The sequence below is a fragment of the Chlorocebus sabaeus genome, chromosome 20 (assembly GCF_047675955.1).
Source record: "Chlorocebus sabaeus isolate Y175 chromosome 20, mChlSab1.0.hap1, whole genome shotgun sequence".
Taxonomy (NCBI): Eukaryota; Metazoa; Chordata; class Mammalia; order Primates; family Cercopithecidae; genus Chlorocebus; species Chlorocebus sabaeus.
The window spans coordinates 84,261,676-84,286,487 of record NC_132923.1 but is presented as its reverse complement, the minus strand read 5'-3'; the positions used below and the strand labels follow the sequence as shown (position 1 = coordinate 84,286,487).

Below are 24,812 nucleotides of genomic sequence, written 5' to 3'. Positions count from 1 at the left end.
TTGTGACTAATCAGTACTACGATGCAGTGTAGTGACAAGAGTTCTGAGCCTAAAGAAAATTTCAGCGCGCAGACACACACACACACGTACACACACACAAAGTCGGCTTTGCTTTTTAAACCACCCCACAATTCAACACCTCTGTGTGGCATTCTCTCTAAATCATCATATCCGGCTGGGATTATCCAATTTTATTAGCTAACAGTTCTCATTACTTTAAAAACAGAAACAGGATATGTTCTGTTTCATCAAGTGCTACAAACATTTCGCTCCTATAAGACTAGAGGGAAAAAAAACCTTTGGAAATAAAAGCTAATCTGATTCACTCGAGCTAATTACTAAATGCATGCCAGCAATACACAATTCCAATTGCATTTCTGGACACAATTTAAGATCACAATAAGGCAGGTCAAATGGGTAAGGAACTACTTTTATCAAAATAAAGAAGCAGATATACGGAATCTAAGATCTCACGCAAAATTCATCTAAGACTTGGTAATCTTCTGAAAAGAAAATGTGTAATCAACGTCGTTAATACAACAGTAATTCATCCCATTCAAGTACGACTAGAAATCCCGCTAATGTGCTTCCTTCAGGTCTAAACATCTCATTCTTTCGCAATCCAGATACCAACAGGAGTCTGAAACACTTCGCAGAGGCGTGCAACACACTAGGAGAGCGCTGTCTGTTTACAAATACGAATCTCAGTTACCCACGTCAAAACCGCGCATTACCACCTTTCGACTGGGGGGCGGGGGAGAGAGAAGGCGGGCGAGCAAGAAACGAAATCCACACAGACACCTCTGCCTTCTCCCTACAAGGACGAGCCCGGGGAAACATTCAGTATGTATTATATGCGTGTATACATTTATATACGTTATGTAGTCCCCTATGTCTAAGCAAGGGTGAAAGAAAAAGGTACACATGACAGGGAATCGTAACTGGACCCAAGAAAAATGTTCAAACCAATTCCGTTAACTCAAAATCCGCCCCGCTGGTCTACAACAGGTTTCGGTCCGGGACCCGGAGCCCCAGCCACAGTGTGGAGTTCGTCCCCAAAGCGCCCCAATGCCCTCCTCAGGCCGCCCAGGCCGCCGTCCCTACCTCCCTTATCTCAGTCTTCCCCTGGGACACCCGAAGCCCGTTCCAGCAAAGAAAGAAGTGTCAGGCCCCAAGGGGACGGCTGAGACACTCTCAGGCCAGGCCCCCGACACCTGCGAAGCGCGGCACCTGGGAGGGCGAACCGGGGGCCGCCTGGCCTTCCCGAGCACACCCCCTAGGCAGCCGGCGCTGCCCCGCGGCCGGAACCTCGTACCTGCGAGGCCCGCGAGCTACAGGCGCGCGCGACGCCTCCTCATCTCAGTGGCTCCCGCTCTCCCTCCGCCTCCTGCTGCCGCCGCCGTCGCCGCTGCCACCGCTGGAGGCCGGGACACGACGAGCTCAGGACTCCACCGCCATGTCCGCCGCGCCGCGAACTGCATTGTGGGGGGGAAGGGATGGGGAGGGGGAGGAGGAGGGAGAGGGAGAGGGAGAGAAAGAGGAGGACCCGCTGAGGGGAGGGGGCGAGGGAGAGGGGTAGCCGGGGGAGAGGGGGAGAGGGAGGACAGAGCCTGGAATGGGGTCCCGGCCCGGCAGAGGAGCTACGCGCAGAGGAAAGGGTTCAGGAGTGCCCCCTCCCTTCGTTCGGGGGGCCCCGCAGGCGCCGTTTACACCGGGGCGGGGGAGGGGGAAACAGCACTGGGGGGAGGGGGCTCGTGGTGGCCGCGAAGAAACAATGGGGAGAAGGCCGAGGTACGAGGATCGCGCACTCACACCCACGCGGAGGGAAGGGAGCGCGCGCGAGACACTCGTTAGCTCGCGAGGAGGGGGCGGGCCGCTGGCGGAGGGGAGGAGGGAGCCACCCGGGGCTCGCGGGCAGGGGCGGGGCCCCGGAGCGGAGGTCGCGAGGTCCCGCGGTCCCGCAGCCCGCCTGGGCGCCGCGGGGGAGCCGCGCTGATTCGCCCGCTTGCCGGAGGGGGTAGGGGTGGCGGGCACCCCAGTGCCGCCCCAGTCTGGTTCCTGGCCACTGCCGAGGCCCCCGAGCTGGAAGTGGAGCTCGGAGCCGCCTCGGCGCCTCGCTCCCAAGGCTGTCCCCCCGGGGAGGAAGGCCGGCCTGGAATGGGTACCCTCTGGCCTAGCACTCGGACTGGGCCCGGCCCGAGCCTCGGTGGACCCTCGGAAGCCCGAGCGGGCTTCGGAGCAGCGGCAGGGAGCGGGACAGAGGAAGCCGCCGGGGTCGACCCCCACCCACTCACCACGGCCTCCAGCCCACCACAGCTGGACCTTTTTTCCTTTTAAAAGGCAGTCAGTTCAGGAATTTCTCAAAAGAGAAATCTCGGGAGCAGTCCCTCTCCCACCCTCAAAAGAGGTTTTAGAAATCATTTCTTTAGCTGCAGGCGGGCATAAAACCAACTACCATCAATGGGTCCCCTCCTCCCATTGCTTTTAACGTATTACATTCCTCTACATAATTATTTAAAGTCACGGGCAGAACGAACTTAAGGCTTTGTTAGTTTTTTTTTTTTTTTTTTTTTTTTTTTAAGACCCCAGCCTCAGAGATTATTTAGCCAACCTCTGACCTCAAAGCTGGACAAAGCACACAACCTCTGTGCTCGGTGCCCAGTCCTTTGAGTTTGACACATGCTAGGCAGGAAAAAGGTATGACAAGAGTGGACGCAGGGGTGAAGGGAAGATGTTAAATCTTAAGTATTTACAAGATAGTGCCTTATAAATTTTCTTATAATGTGACTCAGGCTGGAACTGGTTAGAGGTTACAGAGGGACGCTCCACTTCACGACAGCCCTGTGAGATACGTACTGTTGCTCCCATTTACGGATGAAAAAACTAGGATTCAGAGTTAGTGCATTTTGCCCCGATCTGGCTGATGCTACAAGACCCGGGTATAATGGATAAAGGACTGGATTTCAAGTCAACAGAGCCCTACTGGTTTTGGCGTTTATCAACATGATGCCTTTGAGCAAATATACCCTCTGAGTTTCCTCATCTGCAAATTCTTAATCTGTATCCCTGCTTCGCTTGACTAGCCTAGAAACAAAGAAAAAATCCCTACTTCACCAGGCTGAAAGCCTAAAGTCTACAGAGACACTAAGAAGATACCGACATGCCCTTCAATTCAGTGATATCAGTGTCCTTAGAACAAGTTCAATTGAGTAAATATTTCCTGATTACTTCAGAGCAAAGCGTAGTTAGGTGCCTAGGGAAACAGACAAATCATTGATTCCTGTCTCCAAAAAGTTCACCGTTGAGCAAGCGGGTGAGCTACAATAAAAGCAACAGGTCTTATTAACAAAGGGCTGGGCAAATCCAGAGGAGAGTGTGATAAATTCCACTTCGCTGAGACTTCAGTGGAAGAACTAGAAGCTGGACCTTGAAGATTTGCTTGCTGTGTGCCAGACACATGTGGATTCAGAGGACAGCATTGAGTCTGGAGTGTGCAGAAGATAATGAGTCTGCAAAAGAAAGCTGGGGCCGGACTGAAAATTTCAGTGCCTCTCTGCCCTTATCTCCTCCAGATAACTCTCTTCTACTATCTTGCTTATTCCCCAAGACCCAGCTCAGCCTCTACCTTCTTTATTAAATCTGCCTGATTAACACCCCTCCTCTGCACTCCACTGAATGTGATCTCTCCATTCTCTGAATTCTGTGACCCCAATAGATTGTACACTTGAGCACAGATACTTACAAGGTATTCCTTACGATAGCTACATAATTGACAAGTTGAAAATTTGGGCAACTATAATTTTGTTTATCATCACAGCTAGAACAAGTATGGTTCTGACACAAAGAATAAGGAAATTTATGGAGTATAAGGTGTAATTCATGCCCAGGGTCATACAGTAAGTCACAGGCTGGACTAGAATACCAGCCCTGTATTCTTTCCATTGAACCACAGGTTTCTGAGATATAAATTGGTAAATGTCTGATCTCTATGTAAAAATACTCTGAGGACTTATACTTTCAAGGGAAATCTCATGATTGTGGTTAAGCCTCCAGTCTGGAAGTTCTGAAAACTTAGTTTCATCCAAACCCGGGTGAAAATAACTTGCAGCAAAAATCTTATTTCATTATATCTCATGAGGAATATAATTACTCAGTGGATCAATATTCATATTGTTGTCTTCCTAGGTGAATAAGAAAACTTAGTAAAAAACTAATCATATTGAATGAAAAGGTGACTTGGTAAGTAAAATTATAAGAAGAAAGGTGCCTATTTCCAGCACTTTGGGAGGCCGAGGCGGGCAGATCACTTGAGGTCAGGAGTTCAAGACCAGCCTGGCCAACATGGCGAAACCCCGTCTCTACTAAAAATACGAAAATTAGCCAGGCATGGTGGTGGGTGCCTGTAATCCCAGCTACTCACTCAGAAGGTTGAGGCAGGAGAATCGCTTGAACCCAGGAGGCAGAGGTTGCAGTGAGCTGAGATCATGCATCTGCACTCCAGTCTGGGTGACAGAGCAGGACTCCATTTCAAAAAAAAAGAAAGGTGCCTAAGTCTGTTCAAACCAAGTTCTGCTGTTTGATCATAAAGGGCCCTGTATGCCATTAGAAAAAAAGCAGGCTTTGGCCGGGCGCGGTGGCTCACACCTGTAATCCCAGCACTTTGGGAGGCCAAGGCAGGCGAATCACAAGGTCAGGAGATCGAGACCATGGTGAAACCCCGTCTCTACAAAAAATAGAAAAAATTAGCCGGGCGCGGTGGCAGGCGCCTGTAGTCCCAGCTACTTGGGAGGCTGAGGCAGGAGAATGGCGTGAACCTGGGAGGCGGAGCTTGCAGTGAGCCGAGATTGCGCCACTGCACTCCAGCCTGGGCGACAGAGCTAGACTCCGTCTCAAAAAAAAGAAAAAAAGCAGGCTTTATATTGTAGTTATTGGGGAATCACTGATCACTTGTAAACAAGAGAGAAATACAATCAGACCTCCTAAGCTGTTTCTCTGAGCCCCATTTTTTTTTTTTTTTTCCTGTGTACTCGATTTCTCCAAGGAGAGAGACTATAGACCCTGGGTCATAATGATCTCTAGTGAAAAACAGTGCATCACCCCCATGATGTGGTCGTAACCAAAAGTCTCCTTTACCTTTGTATTTTCAGCACCCAGCGTAATCCTGACACATAGAGAAAGCACTCAGAAATTGCTTGTTGACACTCTTAAGTTGTCTGTAAAGCATAAGATATGGTCAGTGTTTAAAATTTTTGTGATTCTTGCAAAGATCATGACAATACCAAAGCTCTTAAGGTATGTGCTCACCTCAAGATAGTGTAAAAGATTTACTTCTCTTTGTCTGTTTGCATTCTTAAAAGTCAGTAAGATAAAAATGTGTAAAAATGCCTATTTCATAGTAAATGTTTCACAAAAAATGAATTCCCTTTCTTCTTAAAATTTAGTTTCTTCTCATCTGCCCCATTTGGATTTCATGTGCCCTTAGACTCACACTAGCACATGTGTGTACTTGCTACCTGTTGATTCCATTTCATCTGTCCTGAGGATTCTATGTGTGGAATTTTAAACTACAGCCACACCCTGTAGCTTACTTCATTGAAACATTAGAAACAGTCAGTTTTTCTTAAGGTGGCATTTTTGTAAGTAAGATTTTAGAATTTAAAAGGATATTAGCGTTCATAAAGTTAGAAATATCAAGAACATATATACATGGCAGAAGATGATGCTATAAAGTTAGACTAGACCACATCATTTTTTAAAAAGCAAGGTTTTATTCTGAAGTTAATGGGCAATCACGGAACATCTGTAAACAAGAAGAGAGATGTTCAGACTTGCCTTATAGAGCAGGTGTTCATCTGACTTCTGTTTGTACATTCGTAGCTATAGAGAGCTCATTCCTTACCAAATCTGCCTATTCTAGGAAATAGAAGTACTTCCTCAGCAGAGCTGAACTTTTCCTTCTGTGATACATATTTGTTGGTAATCCTGGCCTCAGGAGTAACATCAGCCTTCTTTATACATAAAAATGAGGGAGCTAGGCATGATGGCTCACACCTGTAATCCCAGCAATTTGGGAGGCTGAGGCAAGAGGATCAAGGCCAGGAGCTTGAGACCAGCCTGGGGAACATGGTGAGACCCATCTTAAAAAAAAATAAAATTTGTGAGCACCGTGGCTCACACCTGTAATCACAGCACTTTGAGAGGCCAAAGCAGTTGGATCACTTGGCAATCAGGAGTTTGAGACCAGCCTGGCAAACATGGTAAAATTCCATCTCGACTAAAAAAATACAGATGTTAGCTGGGCATAGCACAATGCTATAGTCCTGGCTACTCGGGAGGCTGAGGCAGGAGAATCACTGGAACCCGGGAGGCAGAGGTTGCAATGGGCCGAGATCAAGCTACTGCCCTGCAGCCTGGATGACAGGAGGAGACTCTATGTCAAAAAATTAATTAATTAAAAATTGAACCAGAAATGGTGGTGCATGTCTGTAGTCCTAGCTACTTGAGAGACTGAGTTGGGAGAATCACTTGAGCCCAGGGGGCCAAGGCTTCAGTGACTTATGAATGTGCCTCTGCACTCCAGGGCGGGTAACAGAGTGAGACCCTGACTCTTAAATGTAGAAAGAAAGAAAAGGGTGTGAGCCAGATGAACTAGGGCGGGAAAGGAGTCTAAAAGTTCATAATTCTTTATTTTATTTTATTTTATTCTTTTGAGATGGAATCTTGCTCTGTCGCCCAGGCTGGAGTACAGTGGCACAATCTTGGCTCACTGCAACCTCTGCCTCCCAGGTTCAAGCGGTTCTCCTGCCTCAGTCTCCTGAGTAGCTGGGACTACAAGTGCACACCACCATGCCCAGGTAATTTTTGTATTTTTAGTAGAGACAGGGTTTCACTATGTTGGCCAGGCTGGTCTCAAACTCTTGACCTTAGGTGATCTGCCCTCCTCAGCCTCCCAAAGTGCTGGGATTACAGGTGTGAACCACTTCACCTGGCCAATTCTTTTTTATTTTTTTAGAGACAGGGTCTCACTCTGTCACCCAAGCTGGAGTGCAGTGGGATGATCACAGTTTATTACACCCTTCACCTCGTGGGCTTAAGCCATCCTCCCACCTCAGCCTCCTGAGTGGCTGGGGCTACAGGCACACACCACCATGCCTGGCTAATTTTTTTATTTTTTGTAGAGGTGGGGCGGTCTCACCATGTTGCCCAGACTGGTCTCAAACCCCTGGGCTCAAGTGATCCTTCAACCACAGCCTCCCACCGTGCTGGGATTACAGGTATAAGCCACCACACCTGGCTCTAAAAATCTATAATTCTGACATGAACTTTCTTTAAGGCAGCTAATTTACCTCCCTCGAAGTCAAATCTCTCTCCTTTTTCTCTGAAACAAAAATGAGATCCAACTCGATTCTAAACAATCTCCCTCTGACCAATTCTAATGTATTAGAACAGTCTGCACTCTGATGCACCTTTGTGCCCTACAAAATGTAATGCCCTCTCTCTGGAAATAAATCCCCACATATATGGTCAAATGATTTTCAACAAGGATGCCAAGACCATTCAATGGATAAGAGACAGTCTTTTCAGTAAATGGTGCTGGGAGAATGGAATACCCAAATGCAAAAGAATGAGCTTAGGCCCTGACCTTACACGATACACAGAAATTAACTGAAATGGATCATAAGACCTAAAACTATAAAACTCCTAGAATAAAACATAGGGCAAGAGCTTCACAACATTGGATTTGGCAATGATTTCATGGATATGACACCAAAGGCACAGGCAACAAAAGAAAAACAAATTGGACTGTATGAAAATGTAAAACATTTGTTTGTCAAAAGACACTATCAGAACTGGGGGCACTGGCATGAACCTGTAGTCACCGCTACTCAAGAGGCTGAGGTGAGAGTATGACTTGAGTCTAGGAATCAGACTGGGCAACACAGCAAGACTTATCTAGAAAAGAAGTGAGGAAGGGAGAGAAAGGAAAGAAGAAAAGAAAAAACAAAGATATGATCAACAGAGTAAAAAGGCAGCCTGCAGGATGGGAGAAAATATTTGTAACTCAACAACCCAAAAAACTCAATTGAAAAATGTGTAAATAACTTGAACAGATATTTCTCCAAAGAAGATATAAGATATCATCACTAATCATAAAGGAAATGTAAGTCAAAACTGCAGTGAGATCCCACTTCACACCCATTAGGATGGCTATTAAAAGAAAAAGTTGAAGACCAGCCTGGGCAAGACAGGGAGACCCCCGTCTCTACCAAAACACAGAAAATAACAAGAGTTGGTATGAATGTGGAGAAATTGGAACCTTTGTACACTCATGGTGGAAATGTAAAATGATACAGTCACTGTGGAAAACAGTATAGTGGTTCCTCCAAACGTTAAAAATAGAATTACCAGCTGGGTGTGGTGGCTCACACCTGTAATCCCAGCATTTTGGGAGGACAAGGCAGGCAGGCAGATCGCTCAAGCTCAAGAGTTTGAGACCAGCCTGGCGAACATGGTAAAACCCTGTCTCTACTAATAATACAAAAATTAGCCAGGTGTGGTGGCATGTGACTGTAGTCCTAGCTACTTGGGAGGCTGGCGCATGAGAATCACTTGAACCTGGGAGGTGGAGGTTGCAGTGAGCCCAGATTGCACCACTGCACTCCAGCCTGGGTGAAAGAGTGAGACTCTGTCTTAAAAAAAAAAAAAAAAAAAAGACTTACCATGCAATCCAGCAATTTCACTTCTGGGTATATACCCAAAATAATTGAAAGCATGGTCTCAAAGAGATATGTGTACATCTGTGTTCATAGGAGAATTACTCACAATAGCTAAAATGTGGAAATAATCCCAAGTGTCCATTGGTGTATGAATGGATAAACAAAATGTGGTATATCCACATATTCAGCCTTAAAAAGGAAGGAAATTCTGCAATATGCCACAATGTGGATGAACGTTGGGGATGTTATGGTAAGTGAAATAAGCCAATCACAAAAATATATATACTGTATGATTCCACTTTTATTAGGTGATTAGAGCAGTCAAAATCATAGACACAAAGTAGGATAGTAGTTGCCAGAGGCTGTGGGGAGGGGAGACTAAGGAGTTATCATTTAATTGGCATAGAGTTTCAGTTTTATCAGATGAAGAAAGTGGGCTGGGTGCAGTGGTTCATGCCTATAATCCCAGCACTTTGGGAGGCTGACACAGGTGGGTCTCTTGAAGCCAGGAGTTCAAGACCAGCCTGGGCAACATAGTAAGACCCTATCTCTACAAAAAATTTTTTAAAAATAAGCCAGTCACGCTGGCATGCACCTGTAGTCTCAGTTACTCGGGAGGCTGAGGCACATGAATCCCTTGAGCCCAGGAGTTGAGGCTGCAGTAAGCTCTGATTGTGCCACTGAACTCCAGCCTGTATGACAGAGCAAGACCCTGCCTCTAAAAAAAATCATTAAAAAAAATCCTGGAGATAGATGATGGTGATGGTTGCACCACAATATGGATATAGTTGACATCACTGAACTGTACACTTTAAAATGATCAACGTAGTAATTTTTTTTTTTTTTTGAGACAGAGTTACACTCTTGTTGCCTAGGCTGGAGTGCAATGGCGCGATCTCGGCTCACTGCAACCTCCGCATCCTGGGTTCAAGCGATTCTCCTGCCTGAGTAGCTGGGATTACAGGCATGTGCCACCACATCCGGCTAGTTTTGTATTTTTAGCAGAGATGGGGTTTTACCATGTTGGCCAGGCTGGTCTTGAACTCCTGAGCTCAGGTGATCTGCCTACCATGGCCTCTCAAAGTGCTGGAATTACAGGCGTGAGCCACTGCACCCGGCCAACATAGTAAATTGTATATTATGTGTATTTCTACCACTTTTTTTGAGGCAGGGTATTGGTCTGTCATCCAGACAGAGGCACAACCACAGCTCATTGTAGCCTCCATCTCCCAGCCTCCAGCCATCCTCTCACCTCAATTTTTTAATTTTTTGGATAGAAGACAAGGTCTCACTACGTTGTCCAGGTTGGTCTTGAACTTCTGGGCTCAAGCAATCCTCTGGCCTCAGCCTCCCAAAGTGCTGGGATTACAGGCATTAGCCACTGCACCTGGCCCTTATCACAATTTTTTAAATGAGAGGAAACTGTTATGCAGTCTGATGAGTTCTGGAGCTATAAAGTTCTATCCCTTCAAGGATCTCTCAGAAGTGTAAACAGATAATAATATAATTGCCACAATAAGGATATGTTTAAAGTATTATGAGTACACAAATAAGAGATCATTGATTTTGCGGGGGAGAGAATAACTTTAGTAGGGAAAGAATGATCAACAAAAATTTGGGGCCTGGTGCGATGGCTCATACCTGTAATCCTAGCACTTTGGAAGGCCAAGGCCAGGGCAGATCACTGGAGTCCAGGAGTTCGAGACCAGCCTGGGCAACATGGCGAAACCCCATCTCTACTAAAAATACAAAAAATTAGCCAGGCACATAGTGGCATGTGCCTGTGGTCCCAGCTACTCAGGAGGCTGAGATGGGAGGATCGTCTAAGCTCAGGATGGAGAGGTTGCAGTGAGCCAAGATGGTACCACTGCACTCCAGCCTGGGTGACAGAGTGAGACCCTGTCTCCAAAAAAAAGATAGTAAAAGACATTTGAGTCTTGAAGGGTGAGTGGACTTAGTCAGATAGAGGAAACAGCATTCAAGACACAGAAGAGAAAAGGGGCAAGGCACAATTCAGGAACCTGCGGATAGTTAGCATCTGGGGGTGGGGGGCAAGGTATAGGAAATGGTACTGAGGAGATGAGCAGGGCAAGATCATGAGGCCAGTAATACACTTATGCTTAACTGGAAAAGTAGTCCTTCAAGGATAATGATGTAGTTATATTTGAATATTTAAAATATGCTGTTTTCTTCTGGAGAGGAAACAGCAGTGTGTGGAAAAGAATAAAAGAGCCAAACTGAATGCGAGAGAAACAGTAAGGGATTATTGCAGAAAATCAGGTGAGAGATTATATAAATAGAAGCAGTAGGCCAGCATGGTGGCTCACACCTGTAATCCCAGCACTTTGGGAGGCCGAGGTGGGTGGATCACTTGAGCTCAGGAGTTGGAGACCAGCCTGGCCAACATGGTGAAACCCCATCTCCACTAAAAATACAAAATTAGCCAGTCATGGTGGTGTGCACCTGTAATCCCAGCTACTCGGGAGGCTGTGGCACAAGAATCACTTGAACTCAGGAGGCAGAAGTTGCAGTGAGCCGAGGTCACGCCACTGCACTCAAACAAACCAAAAAAAGAAGCAGTAGGAGTGGAAAAAGGGGCAGATTAGAGAGAGATTAGTGATAGAATCAGTTAAGACAAATAATTTATTAAATGTGTTGCGGGTAGTGGAGATGAAGGTTTTCATGTAGAAGAGGTCATTCTCCAGGGATTTCACTAGTACCAACTAGTTGTTTCAATTCTGAGCAGCCAGTAGTGGCTGCTGGTGTGCAGTTTAGAAAAAGAGCCTAAAGCCCAACCTAGGCACAACAAGAAAAAATAGTGAATTAGTAACGTCCACAATAGGAGAGCATTGACACATGACAAATGCTTAACACTCCTACTCTCAGGCAGGGGAACCTTAAGAAGGTACTGTGTTTTGATGAATACATATGATGTGTTTCCATTTTTTGAAATTCAAGAACAGGAAAAATTAATCTTTGTTGATAGAAGTCAGAATAGTAGTTATCTCTGTGGAGGTATAGATATGGACAGGAAAAGCTATGGGAACCTTCTAGAGAGTTGGAAATTAACTAGATCTTACTGAGTCATGGTCACACATGTGTATACTTAAGTGAACATCCATTGAGTTATACACTTAAATTTTATACTCCTCACTGTACAAATGTTTTATGTCAATAAAAAAGTGAAAAATGGGCCAGACATGGTGGCTCACGCCTGTAATCCCAGCACTTTGAGAGGCTGAGGCAGGTGGATTACTTGAAGTCAGGAGTTTGACACCAGCCTGGCCAACAAGGTGAAACTCCGTCTCTACTAAAAATACAAAAATTAGCCAGGCGTAGTGGCTAGGGCCTGTAGTCTAAGCTACTTGAGGGGCTGAGGCAGGTGGATCACTTGAGGTCCGGGGTTTAACACCAGCCTGGCCAATACGGTGAAACTCCGTCTCTACTAAAAATACAAAAATTAGCCAGGTGTAGTGGTGCAGGCCTATAGTCTAAGCTACTTGAGAGGCTGAGGCAGGAGAATCGCTTTAACCCAGGAACCAGAGGTTGCAGTGAGCCAAGATCACGCCACTGCACTCCAGCCTGGGCAACAGAGCGAGACTTCGTCTAAAAAAAAAAGTGAAAAATGTTAATAGTTAATACATGTTAAACATATAATAAATGTTTAAGGAATGGCAAGTAATCTGATATCACATATAGAGAGGAAGAAAAAAATGGTTTGCAGAAAACTGGGAGATGAAGTTGGAGAGATGGAATGACAATAGATTGTAAAAGGGCCTATGCAGTGGCTCACACCTGTAATCCCAGCACTTTGGAAGGCTGAGGTGGGCAGATCACCTGAGGTCAGGAGTTCGAGACCAGCCTGGCCAACATGGTGAAACCCTGTCTCTACTAAAAATACAAAAATTAGCTGAGTGTCGTGGTGGGTGCCTGTAATCCCAGCTACTCAGGAGGCTGAGGCAGGAGAATTACTTGAACCCAGGAGGCGGAGGTACGGTGAGCTGAGATCACGCCATTGCACTGCAGCCTCGGTGACAGAGCAAGACTCAGTCGCAAAAAAAAAAAAAAAAAAGGTCTTGGGAGCCATATTAAGTCACTTGGACTTTGGACTTGATCCTGCAAACATTCGGGGGAGCATCCAAAGTTTTGAGGTAGGGGAAATATGTGCTTGTATCTCTGTTTTGGCAAGTAAACTGGAGGCAGTGCAGAGTTGGCTTTGAAGGGAGGAAGATGGAGAACAGATTCTCTGACCCAGATAGGATCTCAAACCCCATATCTTGTTGGCTAGAGGAATATCAGTTTTATATTAATCCTTGGAAATCATGAAAGGGAAGAGAATTCAATAGTAACCTATGAAAGCACTTGATGAGTGACTTCAGTAAACTTCAAATATTTTTATTTAAAATAACATAACTGCCCGGGCACGGTGGCTCACACCTGTAATCCCAGCACTTTGGGAGGTCGAGGTGGGCAGATCACGAGGTCAGGAGATCGAGACCATCCTGGCTAACATGGTGAAACCCTGTCTCTACTAAAAATTCGAAAAATTAGCCCGGTGTGGTGGCGGGCGCCTGTGGTCCTGGCTACTCGGGAGGCTGAAGCAGGAGAATAGTGTGAACCCGGAAGGCAGAGCTTACAGTGAGCGAAGATTGCACCACTGCACTCCAGCCTGGGCAACAGAGCGAGAATCATCTCAAAATAAATAAATAAAATAACCACATTGCAAAATTTTGAACCCATAGAAAAATGACATAAATTACCCACAATCCCACCATAGTACTGTTTGGTATACTGGATTTCCTACCATTCTCTTTTTTCTTTTTAACAGCTCTTCAAGATGAGGCAGCTGGCCTGTGCTGATAGGAGAGTAGCATGGTCTAGGTCAGATCTGGAGAGACATAACCAAAAGTAGTCACTAAGCTTATTTTGGCAGGAGCAAGACAAAATTTAAATAAAAACCAAGTCAGAAATATGTGTCAAAATGAGCAAGCGGGCCAGGCACAGTGGCTTTTGCCTGTAATCCCAACACTTTGGGAAGCCAAGGCAGGAGGATTGCTTGAGCCTAGGAGTTTGAGAACAGCTTGGGCAGCATAGCGAGACCCAGTCTCTAAATAAAAATTTAAAAAATTAGCCGGGTGTAGTGGCATACCCCTAGTTTAAGCTACTCCAGAGGCTGAGGTGGGAGGATCACTTGAGCCTAGGAGTTTATTACAGTGAGCTAGTATTGCACCACTACACTTCAGTCTGGACCACAAAGTGAGACCCTGTCTCAAGTGGGGAAAAAAAAAAGGAGGAGGCAAAGAGCAAAGATACAAAGGTGGAAAAGTTGAAGAGTGCTATAAAAAGGGCCGGGGAAGTAGAGAGAATTAATATATACAAAAACATAGAATGGCTTATACCTAGTATTTGCTAGCACAACAAGGTGACTATAGTCAAAATAATTCAATCGTACATTTAAAAATAACTAAAAGAGTAAAATTGGATTGTTTATAACACAAAGGATAAATACTTGAGGTAATAGATACCCCATTTACCCTGTATGATTATTACACATTGCATGCCTGTATCGAAATATTTCAGGTGACTCACAAATATATACCCTATGTACCCACAAAAATTAAAAATTAGTGTTATAGGCTAACCAGGCATGGTAGCATGTGCCTGTAGTCCCAGCTACTCAGGAGACTGAGGCAAGAGGATCCCTTGAACCTAGAAGTTTGAGGCTGCAGTGAGAGTTGTGATTGTGCATTGCACTCCAGCCTGCAGTCTCCAGCAAGACTCCATCTCTAAAAATAAAAAAGAGTGCTATAGGCTGAATGTTGGTGTCCCCCCAAAATTCATATTTTGCAACCTAATACCCAATGAGATAGTATTTTTTTTCTTTTTCTTTTTTTTTTTTTTTTTTGAGACGGAGTCTCGCTCTGTCGCCCAGACTGGACTGCAGTGGCCGGATCTCAGCTCAGCTCACTGCAAGCTCCGCCTCCCGGGTTCACGCCATTCTCCTGCCTCAGCCTCCCGAGTAGCTGGGACTACAGGCGCCCGCCACCTCGCCCGGCTAGATTTTTGTATTTTCTAGTAGAGACGGGGTTTCACCGTGTTAGCCAGCATGGTCTCGATCTTCTGACCTCGTGATCCGCCCGTCTCGGCCTCCCAAAGTGCTGGGATTACAGGCTTGAGCCACCGCGCCTGGCCGAGATAGTATTAAGAGATGGGGTCTTTTGGGAAGTGATTAAGTCATGAAGGTTTCATCCTCATGAATGGAATTAGTGTCCTTATAAAAGGAGGTGGAAGGGCTGGGCGCGGTGGCTCAAGCCTGTAATCCCAGCACTTTGGGAGGCCGAGACGGGCGGATCACGAGGTCAAGAGATCGAGACCATCCTGGTTAACACGGTGAAACCCCGTCTCCACTAAAAAATACAAAAAACTAGCCGGGCGTGATGGCGGGCGCCTGTAGTCCCAGCTACTCGGGAGGCTGAGGCAGGAGAATGGCGTGAACCCGGAAGGCGGAGCTTGCAGTGAGCTGAGATCTGGTCACTGCACTCCAGCCTGGGCGACAGAGCGAGACTCTGCCTCAAAAAAAAAAAAAAAAAAGGAGGTGGAAGGAAACTGTCTTGCCCCTTTCACCATGTGAAGGTGCAGCAAGAAAGTGCCATCTTTGAAGGAGAGAGTAAACCTTCTTCAGACACTGAATCCGCTGACACCTTGACCTTGGACTCTATGGCTTCCAGAACTGTGAGCAATACATTTCTATTGTTTATAATACCCAGACTAAGGTATTTTGTTGCAGCAGTCAAACAGACTAAGACAGAGAGCTATCCATGGCAGATGTTATAGTTTGGCTCTATGTCCCCACCCAAATCTCACCTCGAATTGTAGTTCCCATAATCCCATGTGTCATGGGAGGGACCCATTGGGAGGTATTTGAATCATGGGAGGCAGTTACCTTCATGCTGTTCTTGTGACAGTGAGTGATTTCTCACAAGATCTGATGGTTTTATAAGGAGCTTTTTCCCCTTTTGCTTGTCACTTCTCCTTGCTGCTGCCATGTGAAGAAGGATTTGCTTACCCTTTCGCCATGACTGTAAGTTTCCTGAGGCCTCCCCAGCCATGCTGAACTGTGAGTCAATTAAACCTCTTTCCTGGCTGGGCACGGTGGCTCACCCCTGTAATCCCAGCACTTTGGGAGGCTGAGGCGGGCAGATCACGAGGTCAGGAGATCGAGACCATCCTGGCCAACATGGTGAAACCCCATCTCTACTAAAAAGAATGTAAAAAATTAGCCAGGCGTGGTGGCATGCACCTGTAGTCCCAGCTACTTGGGAAGCTGAGGCAGGGGAATGGCTTGAACCCGGGAGGTGTAGGTGGCAGTGAGCCAAGATTGCGCCAGTGCACTCCAGCCTGGTGACAGAGCAAGACTCCATCTAAAATAATATAATTTTTTTTTTAAGGAAAACCTCTTTCCTTTATAAATTACTCAGTCACAGGTATGTCTTTATTAGCAGTGTAAGAACAGACTAATACAGTAGGGATGGCGATATGTGTGGGGAAATTCCTTTTACTGGGTGCCTACTGCATGTTGTGGGGCTGAGTATGACTGCTTAATGGTGCTAAACTGGATGGTTGTAACCATAATTATTTTTGCCTCTTTTCATTTCACCTTAAATCATAAGCATTTCCCATGTTGTTCTATAGCTTTCATAAATACCTGTTTTTCCAGAGGTTAAATTTCATTTTATTCCTTTTAACAATTTTTTGTTTTCTTTTCATTAGCCTTTTACTCCTAAATATTTTGTAAAATTATTTTTAACTTATAGCAATGCAAGAATATAAAATTTTAAAAATTATTATTATTTTTGAGATGGAGTCTCGCTCTGTCACCCAGGCTGGAGTACAGTGGCACCATCTTGGCTCACTGCAACCTCCGTCTCCCAGATTCAAGTGATTCCCATACCTCAGCCTCCTGAGTAGCTGGGATTACAGGTATGCACCACCACGCCTGGCTAATTTTTGTATTTTTAATAGAGACAGGGTTTCACCATGTTTGCCAGGCTAGTCTCAAACGCCTGGCTTCAAGCGATCCGTCTGTCTTGCCTCCCAAAGTGCTGGGATTATAGACATGAGCCACCGTGCCCAGCCTAAAAAAATTATTTTTAGCAAAATGACTTTTATGTTTGTAAACGTTTACTTGCCTGATGTTTTTAAACTTTTAAAATGAAACTGTTTTTCTGATTATAAAAGTATTAAAGGTCTTTTACAGAAAATCTGGAAAACAGGAAAACATAAAGAAAAAAATAATGATAACAATAATCCATAACTCCATTATTTTAAGATCACCAATTTAAATAACCTTTTGGCATATTTCCTTCCAGTCTTTTTTTGAATGCTCTTTAACATGGTTGAGATAATATTTTGTCTATAATTTTTACTTAATGTTTTGCTATATTTTCCCATATCCTTAAGAATGCTTTATAAATACAGTTTTAGCATCTGCAAAATATTACATTAAGCGAAGGTGCCAGAGTTTACTTAACCAGGCCCTTATTGTTGGGCATTTAAGTTACTTCTAATTTTCTGCTATTATAAATAATGCTTTTTGCATAAATGCATAAAGCACTATAAGGTTATTTCCTCAGAGAAAATTCTCAGATGTGGGATTTCTATATCAAGTAGTGTGAAAATTTAAAAGGTTCCTGATATGTACTGCCAAATTGCTTTTTAAGAGGTTTGTACTAAATTCCACTTACACTATTATGTGGGAGAGAAAACCAACTAAACATTCTTAAGCTTTAAAAATGATAAGCTTCTCAGAATCTCTGGGCAAGGGCTATAGCATCCACATGTGTATTTTCCTTTGAAACATAAGTATTGCCTGGTAGCATAAAGTCTCAGATTTTGCAGCGAAGGGTTCACACACTTTACTTCCCTTGACGTCCCCAAGAACCCAAGAAACATACCTTTTAGTCAGCTAAGTACCCCCACCTTGCAAGCCAACAATATTTTAAAGAGGAATTTCCTTAAAGTTATACAACATCTGGGTGTCTCTAAAATTCCCCAGAGAATAAGATCACTCACAGCTTTGGAGGGAGGATTTCTAAGGGATCCCTGAAGGGATCCCCAGTTCTAGCAGATGGTGTATGCAGCTCTAAATTTTTCTTGTTTGGACAGTCTTTCGTCTAGTTCCAGAGATCCCAGCCTTAGATCTCTCCCAACGTTTTTCTGGGGCCCTCCAGACATCCACAATCTCAAGAGAAATTGCAAGCTTCTCTCCATCTCTCTCTCACCCATACATGCTCCAGCTCCCCCCACTTTATTCGCTCTCTCTCCTGTTCTTGTTCTCCCTAGCATCTCTTCTTTTCCTCTCCTCCCCCAACTGTCTCCTCTCTCCTCTTGCTAAGTGTGCCCTCCTGAGTCTATCTTGTAAATTTCTTTCTAAGCTTTACTTTTAATATTCTCCCTTTCTCTCTCTCCCCTCTCTCGGTTGAGTCTTTGTGTAACTTTTTTCTACTCCCCCAACCCCATCCCACTGTCCTTTTAATTGTCTCAGACTTTTAGTCCTTTCCTTCTCTCCAAAGGGGACACAGCTGACCTTTCCTAGGAGTAGCCTCTTTTTTTGTCCCCAAAATTCTCTCCCCTGGGCTCTTCTATTCTCTTCAAATGGCACACATACTATCCCTGAATTTGCAGGAGTTTCTTTCTGCCTGTTTCACGCCAAATATAGCTTTTTTTTTCACACCATGTTACCAAGGAATAATCTTAGTAAACCACTGTTAATCCTTCTAGACCCCACCATGACTTCCTTCTGGTATTTATCCTTATCATACACTCCAAGAAACGATCACTTACATTATGCCCATATTTTTCTCATTCTATCCAAATCAGGATACATAAGAGCAGAAGTCTAAGCCTACTTATAATTACAATAAGATAGGATATTTGAAATCTGGGCTGTCCTTGAAAATCTGGGACATAATGTTGCTATAAATGCCACCTATCCAGAATCCAGCTCTCAAGCAGTTTCATAAGCAAGCACTCTGAACATCCTCAGCATTGTCAGGAAGTTTGTATATTACACTCAGACTAAAAAAGGTTTTCCTCTCATTTTGTCCATTCTGGGAATCAGAATTTTGACTGCACATCAGGTGGGGTCTAGCCATCCAGGTTGCTATCTAGAAATCACCACATAGGGGGATTCTTCACAAAAAGTTTTTGTGAGCTTTTTATGAAGAATTGTGAGCTTTTTATGAGCTTTTTATGTCCAGCCTGGACAACATGGTGAAACCCCATCTCTACTAAAAATAGAAAAATTAGATGGGTGTGGTGGCAGGCGCCTGTAATCCCAGCTACTTGGGAGGCTGAGGCAGGAGAATCGCTTGAACCCAGGAGGCAGAGGTTGCAGTGAGCTGAGATCGCGCCATGGCACTCCAGCCTGGGTGACAGAACGAGACTACACCTCAAAAAAAAAAAAAAAAAAAAAAAAATCTTTCACTGAGAAAGGTTGAACCCAAATCTGAAATGAAAGCATACAGTTTACTACCCATTGATTGATTTACACAGAAATCTATATAAAGATTTCCAAAGGTGGCTTAGTAGGTTCTGTTTTAAACTTTCAGTTCCTCCTCCCTAGAAAGTTAGGGAAACCTCTTAACCAATATGAGTTCCTCTGATCTGAGCTGGACTTTCCTTCCTCCACTATCCAAATTCTGCTGATTCTTTTCTGTCCAGGATATTCATCTAAGTCACCATGGTTGTATATGTTCAAGGTTCACTTTAAGTACAGTCTTAATCTTATTTCTGAGGAAGTTTGCTTTCTCCAGTAGGTCTGCAAAACTTCCCCTTCTTATTTCCTATTGCCCCTGAAATGACATTTCTCCTTGTGAATTAACATGGGCCTGCCTACCTCTAAGTAATCCTGTTTTTGTCATGTATCTGTATTGCATTTTCTGCCCACTTTTGTCCTCTCCTACAGTGAAGAGAGCATTTTAAACTTTTTTGTTTCCATAGAAGACTAACTTGCTGGTTGGAAGACCCGAGTTTAACATGGACACCTGGAGAAACATGGAGAGCCTGAGACATCCTGTGTAATTCAGTAAATATCCACCCACTCCCACCCCCACCTTTGCTGGCTACAGCAGCTGGGGAAGTCAGAGGGAATGAGGTTTTTTATGTTTTGTTTTGTTTTGGAGGCGGAGTTTTGCTCTTGTTGCCCAAGCTGGAGTGCAATGGCATGATCTTGGCTCACTGCAACCTCTGCCTTCTGGGTTGAGGCGATTCTCCTGTGTCAGCCTCCTGAGTATCTGGGATTACAGGCATGCGCCAGCATGCCTAGCTAATTTTTTGCATTTTTAGTAGAAACAGGGTTCCACCATGTTGGCCAGGCTGGTCTCGAACTCTTGACCTTAGGTGATCTACCCGCCTCCGCCTCCCAAAGTGCTGGGATTATAGGCGTGAGCCACCCTGCGAGACCGGAAGAAGTTATTTTTGAGCATTTTATGCTGCTTAGTCTTGTGCAGACCGCACATACTGTAGAGTTCACGCACTTTTCTCCCAGTGGTGACTTTCAGCTCTTGCTTTACAAGTTCCAACAAGCTTGGATATTTAGTTTCCATGTCCATAGCAGATCAAAATTAACAATTAGTGGGTGGGGGTTGAGAGGCCAGAATAGGTTAGTTAAAAGCACAGATTCTGGAGTCAAATTGAGTCTTTGAATCCTGTGCTGCTGCTTCCTAACTGTATGACTTTGAAGTATTTAACCTTTTTTTTTTTTTCTTTTTTTGAGACGGGCTCTCGCTCTCGCCCAGGCAGGAGTGCAGTGCCGCAATCTCCGCTCACTGCAAGGTCCGCCGCCTCCCAGGTTTACGCCATTCTCCTGCCTCAGCCTCCTGCGTAGCTGGGACTAGAGGCGCCCGCCACCACGCCTGGCTAATTTTTTTGTATGTTTAGTAGAGACGGGGTTTCACCGTGTTCGCTAGGATGGTCTCAATCTCCTGACCTCGTGATCCTCCCGTCTCGGCCTCCCAAAGTGCTGGGATTACGCCGCCGCGCCCGGCCGTATTTAACCTTTTAGCTTCAATTTCCTCATCTGTAAAATGGGAATAATAATAGTAGCTATTTTGCACAGTTGTCATAAAGATTAAATAATTTAATGTATATTAAGTGCCTGCAATTGTAAGTACTATATGAGTATAGAGAAGTCACATTGGTAACAGTAGTGATGAGACGTAGCAAAGAAGCAAACCAACCAAAAAAAGCGGTGAAAACAGAGCAATCTAGGATCCAACTGTGTAAGACAGAGAGAGGTTCCCAAACTTTCTCAGCTCAAAGGCACCTTTAGTGTCTCAGTAATTTTTTCATGGTGCCCCTTCTCCATGCCCTCCCCCCCGCCACAAAAAAACCAAAGTAATAATTCTGTTTATTAAGTAGTTAAGTCCAAACAACTTAATCAGTATTTACATCCTAATAATTTACTAACCATTTGAAATAATAAGTATATAAGTTTTTATTCTTTTCTTTCCTTCTTTTTTGAGATGAAGTCTTGCCCTGTCACCCAGACTGGAGTGCAGTGGCACCATCTAAGCTCACTGAAACCTCTGCCTCCCCGGCTCAAGTGGTTCTCCTGCCTCAGCCTCCCGAGTAGCTGGGATTACAGGCATGTGCCACCACACCCAGCTAATTTTTGTACTTTTAGTAGAGACTGGGATTTGCCATATTGGCCAGGCTGGTCTCGAACTCCTGACCTCAGGTGATCCACCCGCCTCGGCCTCCCAAAGTGCTGGGATTACAGCCACCATGCCCAGCCTTTTTTTTTTTTTTTTTTTTTTTTTTTTTGAGATAGAGTCTTGCCCTGTTACCCAGGCTATAGTGCAGTGGTGCAGTCTCGGCTCGCTGCAACCTCCACCTTTTTGTAGAGATGGGTTTTGCCATGTTGGCCAGGCTGGTCTGCAGCTCCTGACCTCAAGTGATCCACCCGCCTTGGCCTCCCAAAGTAAGGCACTACACACTACAGTGTCTGCAGGCAGGGAACATAAGGCCGATTCATGCTGACTTCCTAGAAGTAAATCAAAAGGAAAAGTCCAACTTTCCACACGCAAGTAACAAAATGACCAGAGGCTACTCCCTTTGCATCCCACTTTTCTGCGTGGCAGATGAAAAACTGAAAGTACCTGTGATTTGTCCCTGTCCACAACCAATCAGGCTGGTCTCGGGCCAAGTTTTTATTTGCATAGTAGTGTAAGTTTGTAACTTCACTTCAGCCTCTGATTGGTCACTTTCTGCAACCAATCAGATGTTTGCGTGAGTTTAACTTTGTAACTTCACTTCAGCCTCTGATTGGTCACTTTCTGCAACCAATCAAATGGGTTTAACTTTGTAACTTCATTTCAGCCTCTGATTGCTTGCTTTCTGCAACCAATCAGATTAATCACAGGCCACTACTTCATTTACATAGGGTATACCTCAAGTAACCAATGGGAAGCCCCTAGAGGGTATTTAAATCCCAGAAAATTGTGTAACCAGTTTCTTGAATTCCTATGCTTGGCCTGCTCCCACCCTATGGAGTGTACTTTCGTTTTCAGTAAATCTCTACTTTTCTTGCTTCATTCTTCCCTTGCTTTGTGTGTTTTGTCCAATTTTTTCAAGAAGCCAAGAACCTGGGCACCTTCCACTGGTAATAAAATTGCTGGGATTACAGGCATGAGGCACTGTGCCCAGCCAGTTATTATTATTAAATATTCATAATTATGTACTAAGGAATATATGTGCCTGTTTAGCAATTCCCTTCTCAAACTTTGGGATCTCATTTTATACTGCTACAGTCATTTCTTGTTCCACAGTGATTTTCACTTGGTACTTGCTTTTTATTACAGCAGCCTCTGAAAACTCAGCTTCAAAAAGATATCATCCAGAGGCATGTTTAAACCTTGAACTCAAGCTTGTGTGGTATCAGACATACATTGAATCTCCCTCTCCCCCTCTCCCCCTCTCTCCGTCTCTCCCTCTGTCCCTCTCCCCCTCTGTCCCTCTGTCCCTCTCTCTCTCCAAGATGGAGTCTCGCTGTCTCACCCAGGCTGGAGTGCAGTGGCGCAATCACAGCTCACTACAGCCTCCGCCTTCTGGGTTCAAACCATTCTCATGCCTTAGCCTCCCAAGTAGCTAGAGTTACAGGTGTGCGCCAACATGCCCAACTGATTTTTGTAGTTTTTGTAGAGACGGGATTTCGCCATGTTGTCTAGGCTGCTCTAGAACTCCTAGCCTCGGCCGGGCGCGGTGGCTCAAGCCTGTAATCCTAGCACTTTGGGAGGCCGAGACGGGCGGATCACGAGGTCAGAAGATCGAGACCATCCTGGCTAACACGGTGAAACCCCGTCTCTACTAAAACTACAAAGAAACTAGCCGGGCGAGGTGGCGGGCGCCTGTAGTCCCAGCTACTCGGGAGGCTGAGGCAGGAGAATGGCGTGAACCCGGGAGGCGGAGCTTGCAGTGAGCTGAGATCCGGCCACTGCACTCCAGCCCCAGCGACAGAGCGGTCTGTCTCAAAAAAAAAAAAAAAAAAAAAGAACTCCTAGCCTCAAATGATCCACCCGCCTCGGTCTCCCAAAGTGCTGGGATTACAGACATGAGCCACCGCGCCCAGCTTGTATTTCTCTTAAAATGTCAAACTATCCTCTAGAGCCCTGAGTTAGCTAGGGCACCCCAGGGCTCCTCAAAAGGCAGTTTGGGAACCACATGCATGAAAGGGAAATCCCGTAACAAACCCTCAGGATATTAACACAGAACATCACAGAATCACAAATAGTGGTCATGATAAAAACTTCCTCACCTGCATTAACCAGCCCCAGTTCCAGGCTGTCTTGGGGGAAGTAAAATGATATGAGAAAATGGCCCTATTTGATGCTAAAATGTTTGCAGAGAGCAGGCCTAAAAAAAGGACACCCCACAGGAGAAAAGTTCACGAGAAGAGAAGCAGAAGCCCTAGGCTGAACAGAAACGAGAAAAAGGCGGCTGCTCCTGCTTCTGAGGAGATGGATGAATGTGAACAGGCACTGGCTGCTGAGCCCAAAGCCAAGACCCCTTTGCTCACTTGTCCAAGAGTACCTTTGTGTTGGATGAGTTTAAGCACAAGTAGTCCAATAAGGACACAATGTGGTGCTGCCGTATTTTCAGGAGCACTGTGATAAGGATGGTTGGTCTCAGTATTGCTTTCCTGAGAAGCTCACCCAGACCTTCTGGAGTTGCAGTCTCATCGCTGGAATGTTCCAGCAACTGAACAAACTGAGGAAGAATGCCTTTGCCAGTGCAATCCTCTTTGGAAGCAACAATATCAGCTCCATTTCTGGGGCCTGGGTCTTCACAGGCCAGAAGCTTGCCTTGACCCTGAGTCCAGACTGGCAGGTGGACTTTGAGTCATACACATGGCAGAAACTGGATCCTGGCAGTGAGGAGACCCAGACACTGGCTTGTGAGTACTGTTCCTGGAAAAGGGCCTTCCAGCAGGTGGACTAAGCCTTCAATCAGGGCAAGATCTTCAAATAAACAGCTCTTGCCATTGCCTTGCTGCCTGCACCTGTTCTTTAAGGAGATGGGGATCATTAAAAGAAACTGAATATTGACAAAAAAGTTTAATTTAAGGTCAGTTTCTTCCATTTATGAAGACTGAGAAATACCAAGTGCCTACTTAACAAGACTGCCATCCAACATTATTAAAATTTAAAATAAAAATATTGGGCCAGGATTGGTGGCTCACGCCTGTAATCTCAGCATTTTGGAAGGCCAAGGAGGAAGGATTGCTTGAGGCCAGGAGTTCAACACAAGCCTTGGCAGCAAAGGAAGATTCTGTCTCTACAAAAAAATATAAAAAATTAGCTGGGCATGGTGATGCATGCCTATAGTCATAGCCACTCGGGAGGATGAGATAGGAGGCTCGCTTGAGCCCAAGAGTTTGAGGCTGCAGTGAGCTATGATTGCACCACTGCACTCCAGCCTGGGCAACTGAGTAACACCCTCACTCTAAAAAAATTAAAAATAACAGTATTGTACTTTTAGCTACACTAAAAACTTACAAAGTCATTGTCAGGCCCCATCCTTTCCTCAAAGAACACA

General features: G+C 45.1%; 1 protein-coding gene and 1 pseudogene across 10 annotated transcripts in view; one reads left to right on the top strand and one right to left on the bottom strand.

Moving 5' to 3' along the window:
- TUT4 (terminal uridylyl transferase 4) overlaps positions 1-1,477 on the bottom strand; it is a 127,284-nt gene extending 125,807 nt beyond the window's left edge. For 8 of the 10 annotated variants that reach the window (XM_073007300.1, XM_007978739.3, XM_007978745.3 and 5 more), the window contains exon 1: positions 1,316-1,472. The gene's annotated coding sequence lies outside the window, so the exon portion shown is untranslated. Of the gene's footprint in view, positions 1-1,315 lie in introns of all 10 variants that reach the window. The other 2 variants (XM_007978742.3, XM_007978743.3) reach the window with 2 other exon arrangements.
- A 7,463-nt stretch (positions 1,478-8,940) lies between these two features.
- Positions 8,941-24,245, top strand: LOC103225922 (elongation factor 1-gamma pseudogene; annotated as a pseudogene).
- The last annotated feature ends 567 nt before the right edge of the window (positions 24,246-24,812 follow it).